The following is a 9,240-nucleotide window of genomic DNA, read 5'->3' as shown; positions in this document are numbered from 1 at the left end:
AGGGTGCTTCTAGCACCTTCTACGGTTTTCTTCTCTCTCTCAAGTCGAAGGCCGTGTGGGCCCGATCATGAATCTGGTCAATTGGCCTCTCTAGACTCTGGTTAGTGACTCAGGACTCGGTGATGAGCCTGAGTCGGTTCGGTTTGCCTTTGACTTGTTTGACTCGGCTCGTTGGTCTGAATCTAAATAGGGTAAGGGATGGTTCTGTCCCGAGCCATGGTGAGCCTTCCCGTGATGGGCCTTCATAGGGCTCCAAATGGGTGGGTCTGAGTCTGCGGCTGTCACAATGATTCGTCGTCTCGAAGATACGGGATGTACATTTGACTCGCAAGCTCTACAATTTTTTGCTAAAAATGGGACATGATACATGGAATTTTTTGTTTTTAATTAATAAAAACTATTTGGTAATTTAATTATAAAAAAAAATTTAATAAATAGTATGAAAAGTAACTAACTTTATTAAAAAGTAGCCGCACCTGGATCTGGACCTCCTTATGAGGATCCAATTTGGCTTCATGCTTATAACTAGGCTACTTCTCCAAGAATCAGATCTGTGCCTGCCATAACCGGGCCCAACATTCATTAAGATAATGCCAAACTGGTTTGGATAAATCTGAAAATTCAGGGAATTACAATGATTAATCACCACTGTCTCAGCTAAGGTGTCACGGGTCTGAGAATATTGTGAGAAATTATCTGAAAGTTAAAAATTGTGATTTCTCTAGATTTTTTCATTAGAAACATAAATATTGTGTTTTAAATGTAACATTTATGTTTTTATCAGCTATTTATCATAAAAAAACTGGGTTTTTTGTTTTTATTTTTATTTATCTATACAAATTTATTTTCCATATTTTTTATTGCCAAGATTGTGCTAAAAATTTGTGAGATTTAAAAAAAAAATTATTATTGTGAGATTAATTTTGCAAGAAAAAGAGAGGAAAAAAAAGATAACCTGGCCAGACAATGAGGCAGGTACCAATTTTAGGGTTGTCAATGGGTCGGGTCAGGGTCGATTCAGATCCACCAAATGACTGGGTTTGGGTTCGAGTTTTGCCATGTCACCAAAATGGAATCTCAACCCAAACCCGCATAATTTCAGAAATTTATTTTCATTGCAAATACATATAAAATACTCATTGGGGAACCCAGCAAAAGGCAAAAAAGCCAGGTTGGGTTGGGTAACCAACAAAAATCATAACACAAAACTGGCCCTCATATTGATCGGGTTTTGGTCGACCTGAATATTATTCTGGTTGGCATTTTTCATGTTCATACTAGGGAATTCGGGTTCAAGTTGGATCGATTACCCAGCACAAACCTGACCCATTGACAGCCCTAGGGGTTTCAACAAGTTGGACCCCCTAAAATGAGTAGGTCCAAACATGAATCCGACTAAGTGATGCGTGTATTGAATTCAGATTTTAGTCGGAGTAACAGATTTTTCATAAGAAAAACCATGTTTCAGCTAGGCAATTTCCTGTGCTTTTTTTTTTTGGGAAAACCGCCTGCATTTGTCACCACTCCAACGCTAGGTGATTTGCAAAGTAGCTCGCAACCTAGCGTTGAATTTGAAAAATAAGTTACAAAGCCTGATTGCTTTTGCGAATAAATTCTCTAATTTAATTTTTTTTTTTTGTTCTCTAGAATCTATTTAGATCTTCATTAATATGAAAGATACCCCTTGACCAATAAAACTAGAATAACTGACGTGACATGGTGGAATTGAACATTTGGGTTCTCTTCTTGGTCACTATGCATGTTTTCTCAACTTGCATCTGGTGGACTTCAGTGTGCAGTTGAGAGCTTCAGATCCCATATCCAATTGGGAGTGTCAACGGGTCGGATTTGGTTCGGACCTAAGTAGAATCAGACCCAAACCTGATTTGAGATTATGGTACCAGGCCTGGACCCAAGTCTAATCGAACCCATCATATGAGAAACCATACCGGATCCTATAAAGATTATATGAGCCAAACCCGAATCATACCCAATAAAATAATATTTTATTGTTATTTTTATATTAAAACATGTGAATCTTAATTGGAACTTGGGTTGGACCCTGGTCTAGTATGAAATTTTACATACCATACCCAGCTCCATATCTAATTGGACCTTCTTATTTATCACCAAACCCCAACCTTATAGGGTTTGGTACTGGTTGGGTCTGGGTCAAACCTAACCCATTGACACCCCCTAGATCCAAGGATTTGATGAAGCTTAGGCAGCTGCTGATGTTGATGGGGGGCTCACATGCAGAATCGAGGCTTTCAAACAACGTGCCTCAAATTCTAGAGAAATGTGTAGCTTTTGGACCGTTACCTTTTTAAAAAACATAGTTGCATGTGATTGGATTTTTGTAATCGTTATTTTAAAACAGATTTTTCACTGAAATACTTTGAAAAATCACCAATCAAGTAATAAAACCGACTTCTCACTGTCGTTGTAAGTACGGATCGATCCACAGGAAACGCGATACACTCAGATTAAATCAAACAATCACACTTTATTGATATCCAACTTGTTCAATTACAGAGAATAATACAATGAAAATTAACTTGAACAAGTTATGAAAAAGAAGAATAACGCAGAGAATCCAAAGTTTTACGGAGTAAACCAAGAGCTTCTGCTTTGTATCACCTGCAGAACACAAAAACAAAGTTAAGTACTAACTCGGTGATTTAAATATAGCTAAGTCAATATTAATACTAAAGTTAACTAATATTCTAATTTCTACGTAAAACGAGCAATTACCTGAGTTAACTCCCTAAACTAATTGCTCTAATATTGCAGTCAACTCAGGACTAATATTAGAAACCTAATAAAATACTAAACCTTAAAGTTAGAACAACTTCGTAAACTAGGAAATGACAATTATACCCTTGCATAATCCTAAACCCTAATTTCTGATAGACTTATAGAAAATGAATAGTGGATGACTCAACCGGAGTCCGATTGAAATGATTTTAGTTATGTTGGATTTCTGACTCGATCACAAATCCAACACAACTTTCGGATTAAGAATATCAGTCTGTACGCTTCAGATATAAGCGCCACAAATTCAATGACAATGCGATGACAAGTCTATCGAGAAGAACTACCAATGCAAACACAAAATGCGTAACAAAAAGATAACCTAAATGTTGATGATGCTACTGAACATGCAAGTATGGTTTACTACGCTAAACATGCTGCTACACTTCAGAAAATAGCAAATACCAAACGATTCTAATCTATCACTCAATCCTAAGATCGATTAAAATGAAAAAGCATCTAATTAGGGCTAGACTTTACTCTAAATCAACTCACCAACTATGTTTAGCAAGCTAATGCTACTCTAACCGACATTAATTCACTAACAGAAAAATAAACAACTATGAGGTTATTGCTAAAAACAGAAATTCGGCAATGCACCTTCTCTCTTGCAAAATACCTAAATCGGGTAGAAGGGTTCTACCCGATTTTTTATTCTTTGATGAAAACACCTAAAACCACCAATCCATATCAATTGCAAGTAATCTATGGATTTCTACATTAGCTACAACCACCTAATCATCAGACTGAACCTGTAAATATACCAACTTGGATTGTACTAAAAACATAACTAATTAATACTAGCTCACAACTATATCCATTAACACACCTGATTCAAGCAAGTAGATCTTATATAAAACTGAAATGCCCACAGGGTAGCAGATAATCCCATGCAATTGGTTGCTAAAACATGAACCCAGCAACTTACTCTCAAGTTTAATATGCAATTCAGTTAGCATTTAGGCGCATCCAAAGATGAAAACCCGATTTAAACAAAGAGATACCCCAAATTCATCAAATATGCTACACTCCAATGATTACATTGATATAATCCAAGTACATTCACGAAATAACAATTGGATGCCGATTCAAATGATGCTTAACTGTAAGCTACTAGATTTGGAAATTCAATTAATACTCATATGCAACATTAAGCAACACAATATCTAGAAATTCAACTAACCCGCATATGCAATCATTAAGCAAACAATATCTGGGAATTTAATTAACACGCATGCTGATTTCAACAATTCAAAATACAGAATAATCAACCTAGATCTAACCTAATTTACCTAAAACATATGTTGAATATCTAAGATTGAATGAACCACAACCGGCTAGAATGATTCTAGCCGGTTTTGACGAAAATAGAGCAATTGGTTATACCTAAATGAAAAATCGTAAAAACAGCAACATCATTTAAAGATTCTATCACTTAGACTCAACTTAAAGTGTTGGTATATGCACAAATGATACACTAAGGCTGTAACACTTTAAGAATGCAGGCAAAGAAAACTAAAAACACATGCACATGGGGTTTTATCTAAAAGCAAAGGGAAAAGAAAGACATACCGATCAAAAGGAGATGTCCGACGAATGGAGGGGTAGAAGGGGAGCAGTTGATGCCAAGAAAATCACATCCAAGAGTCCTCGATGGTGCTGGATCTATGCTTGAATGTTGCATTTTACTGTTGTAGCATGGTTTAAGGGCACCAAATATGGAGAGCGGGCCGATTCACCATCAGATGGAAAAGAGGATCGGAAAGGTAGAGCCGATCGACCTTGTTGGAGTAGACAGCACTCCAAGCAAGATTGGCGCCTTTCACCTCTGCTACACCTGCAAAACACAGCAAAGGAGGTAAGCAATGAAAGAAATGAAAGAAAAAGACTAAATGAAGAAGAAGAAAGGAGGGCGGCTAGATGGAAATGCAAGCATTTCTATGCAAAACCTAAAGAAAAAGGGAAGGGGAACGTAATGACTGAATAGGAAGGCGTGAGGGAGGAAGATTCAGGCTCAAGAGGCACAAATCCCTAGGCAAAATGATTGAGGGGTAGAAGGGCTTTGAGCTACTTTTTATAGTAAAAATTTCTGATTTTACTATTTCTAGAAAGGAGATTAAAAGGGAATTATTTGTTGGGCGCCCTTTTGAGAGGAGGTTTTTGCAATACTTTTCAAAAATCGAGTTTGGATCTGTTTGGGCTTGGATCATAAGGTTTTTGCATAAATCCAAGATCCATATTGGCCATTTGGATCCGGATTTGCCTCAATTTGCCCGAGGTCCGACCCAATGCATTGAAAATGCAATAACTTTCTCGTTTTAACTCCAATTAGAACGAGATTTGAACCATAGCTCATTCATGTTCAAATGCATCTAAATATGGGTTCTAAACCTAAAAATGATGCTTTAATGCATGACTATAATGTTATCTTTGATGTGGAATTCATGCTTCATCAAATATCCTCATGCTAGAATGATTGCTAGTCCCTAGCAATTTGCACTACCCTGATAATGAAGATACAAACTTACCTGATAAAAATGCAAATTCTTTTATTAAACAAACTCACTTTTGTAGGAATCATGGTTGCATTTAGCTCATGCAACAATCCCTTTAAACCCCTGGGTTACCCCAGTGGACGAGCAGGGTCTCGTGAGGGTTTGTAGAGATCCTACCCACAAACATCAGAAATCATGCAGAAATTCAAAATTTTCTTCTAAAATGCTAGGTAATTCCATAAATCAATTTTAGCAGACATTTCATGTAATTTTTCGCTTCTCAGAACATAATTAGAGATTCTATACCTGCATGATAAAAATCTTTCTTTCACTCTTCTAAAAATCGCATTTATCTATGATTATTTCTCAAAAAATTGTGTATTGTCATGCTATTGTTCATTTTTCATCACTTGTATCTTTTTATGTACAGTCTTTCATTCTACTTCTAAGCAATGAATTTTTCTTTTCATTAAGCTCTCATTTTTTTTTTCTTCATTGGATTTTCAATTTTTTCAATCTTTCAGATTCTTTTCTTTTCTTTTCTTTTCTTTTCATTTGATAGCTTGTGTGTGGTCTATTTTTGTGCCATGTGCAATGTTAATGCCTTCTTATACCACTATTTGTATGTCGAGGGCGTTAACTAGGCACAAAAGTGACTTTCTTTATTTACCCTTTCGACATGAGATTCAGACACTTCAACTTGTGTCTGGTCTGAGCTTCCGAGGCTCATAAAGTTTTTACTCTCCTTTTCCGGTGGAAATCAAACGCTTTAACTAGTGTCTGAACTCATTTTACTCAGGATTGTGAAATTATCCAAATAACCTAATGCAAGCTCTTTTCTTTTGAGCTTGAGCTTTTTCTTACTATTATTTATTTACTTAGTAGTTTATTTCAAACTGTGCATACTTATACTTTGTGATTCAAAATTATCTTTTTACATTCAAATACAGTCATTTCTTTGAACTTCATATAAATACTCACTCTTTTTAGATTTGTTCAGAAAAAATTTTCCTTATGGGGCTTTTAAAATTTCTAACATGTTAGATTATGTCAAAAACATTCATATATGCTAAAAAAAAATTCTGAAACACCTAATTTATGAGTTTTAGCTACTGAAACATGATATACAGGATAAAAATTGTGTATCTACTGAACCACCCCCCATGCTTGAATGACACTATCCCTAGTAGTATGCAGAGATGTAAAAATGCATTGTAGATGCACACTAACGAACTTGAAATCAAGACAGGAGAAATGATAGATGCAACCTGATATGCAGGGCCTCTTGAGCTGAATCTTGACTTGATCATGCTCCACCACTAAGCATATGCAAATACTTAGTTTTCAGCTGACCTTGCCAATTATCTGTTCTGAAGGCCATGTCCTAAATCCAATAACCTGTACTCATGCACTGAATGATCAAATAAGCCAACATGATTGAAATTAAATGTCAGTCCATCAGAAATCACCTAACGAAACAAAAATAAATGTTGACAATTAGACAAAAAGAACTGCTAAACTGAAAATCCTACTTCTACTATATACATATGATACCTTTTTCCACTCGGACCCTAGTCCTTTGCGAGATCCCAGACCTCAAACTCACTGGCCTGTAAGACATCTGAAATGTAGGGCTTCAATCTTTGCTCATTCACCCTGAATGTGCCTTGAGTGCATGGGTCAAATAAGATCACTGCCCCATACGGAAACACTTCTTTCACTATGTAAGGTCTATCCCATCATGACCTTAACTTACCTGGGAATAAATGCAAGCGAGAATTGAACAACCACACTTTCTGCTCCGGCTCAAACATTTTTTTGATAATGTGTTTATCATGAAAGACCTTAGTGTGAGCTTTATACAACTTGGCATTCTCGTACACATCATTTCTGAGCTCTTCTAGCTCAGTGAGCTGCAATGATCGCTCTTTGCCAGCCTGGGTGATATCGAAGTTAAACTTTTTTATTGCCCAGTAAGCCTTGTGTTCCAATTCGACAAGGAGGTGTCATGCTTTTCCGAAAATAAGACGATATGGGGACATGCCAATAGGGGTTTAAAACGCAATCATATATGCCCAAAGAGCATCATCTAAACGCCTTGAACAATCCTTACGGTCCGGGCGGACTGTCTTCTCTAGAATTTGCTTGATTTTCCTATTAGAAACCTCAACATGTCCACTGGTCTGCTGATGATAAGAAGTGGTGTAACGATGATTGACAGAGTATTTTCTCATAAGAGAAGTTACATGTACGTTCCTAAAATGTTTGCCACCATCACTTATCATTACACGTGGCACACCAAATAGACTGAAAATATTGTGCTTAATGAACTTAAGTACAACACTGTGATCGTTGGTCTTGGTTGCCACAACCTCGACCCACTTGGACACGTAATCGACCACCACTAAGATATACAAATTGTCGAATAATGGCGGAAATGGGCCCATAAAATCTATGCCCCAAACATCAAAAATCTTAACAATTAAGATCGGGATCAAGGGCATCATGTCCCTCTTGGACGCGTTCCCTGTCTGCTGACAACAGATACACTTTTTGCAGAATTCATGAGCATCTCTGTGGAGTGTGGGCCAAAAAAATCCAGACTGCAAAACCTTTGCAGTTGTTTTCCTACTACTAAAGTACCCTCTACAGGCTAGTGAATGACAAAAGCTCAGGATGGACTCGTACTTTTCCTCCGGGATGCACCTTCTGATGATCTGATCCGTGCAATATCTGAATAACTCTAGTTTGTCCTAATAATATTGACTGACTTATGCTAAGAATCGCTCTCTCTCATTCTTAGACCAATGTGTAGGTATCTGTCCCAAAACTAGGTAGTTCACAATATCTACAAACCAGGGCAAATGTGATGTTCTGATGGCCATAATTTGCTCATCGGGAAAGGAATCACTGATCGACCTTTGATCCTGAGTGAAATCTATGATCAGTCTCGAGAAATGGTCTGCTACTATGTTCTTGCTTTTCATCTTATCTCGAATCTCGAGATTAAACTCCTGTAGTAGCAGGACCCATCGGATGAGCCTCGGTTTGGTATCTTTCTTGCTGAAAAGGCACTTCAATGCAGTGTGATCAGAATAGACAACCACTTTCGAACCGAGAAGATAGGACCTAAACTTGTCCAATGCGAACACTACTGCGAGCAGTTCTTTCTCTGTCATAGTGTAGTTCATCTGAGCATCAGTCAGAGTTCTGCTCGCATAGTAGATCACATAGGGCTTCTTATCAATCATTTGCCCTAAAATGACCCCCATCTCATAATCGGAAGCATCACACATGATCTCAAAAGGAAGCGTCCAATCCGGAAATCTCAGGATGGGCGTAGTGGTTAAGGCCTCTTTAAGTGTCTCAAAGGCCTTCATGCAATCATCATCAAATTCAAAGGGTTGATCATTTGCTAATAAAGAGCAGAGTGGTCGAGAGATTTTGCTAAAATCTTTGATAAACCGCCTGTAAAATCCAAAATGCCCTAAGAATGAACGCACCTGTCTAACAATAGTGGGCGGAGTCAATCGGGAAATCGACTTCACCTTCGCTCGATCGAATTCTATCCCTCTTTTGGACACAATGTGTTCGAGTACTATCCCCTCTTGGACCATGAAGTCGCTCTTTTCCCAACTCAACACTAGGTTTGTCTCCATACACCTACTCAGTACTCGAGTAAGTTTGTGGAGGCAGTCCTCAAATGAAGAGCCATAAACAGAGAAATCGTTCATGAAAACTTCCATGACATCGTCCACCATGTCAAAGAAGATAGCAATCATGCACCTCTGAAAAGTTGTTGGGGCATTGCAAAGCCCAAACGGCATACGCCTAAATGCGAAGGTGTCATACAGACAAGTAAATGTAGTCTTCTTCTGGTCATCAGAGTGGACAACTACTTGATTATATCCTGAATAACCATCCAAAAAGC

General features: G+C 37.6%; 1 pseudogene; it reads right to left on the bottom strand.

Annotated features, from left to right (window-relative positions):
• Nucleotides 1–6,880: 6,880 nt before the first annotated feature.
• Nucleotides 6,881–8,926, bottom strand: LOC149845416 (uncharacterized; annotated as a pseudogene).
• Nucleotides 8,927–9,240: the final 314 nt, after the last annotated feature.

Source organism: Nuphar pumila, chromosome 2, assembly GCF_984573655.1.
Source record: "Nuphar pumila chromosome 2, dmNupPumi1.hap1.1, whole genome shotgun sequence".
In the NCBI taxonomy this organism is placed as follows: Eukaryota; Viridiplantae; Streptophyta; class Magnoliopsida; order Nymphaeales; family Nymphaeaceae; genus Nuphar; species Nuphar pumila.
This window is presented reverse-complemented; position numbering and strand designations above follow the sequence as displayed.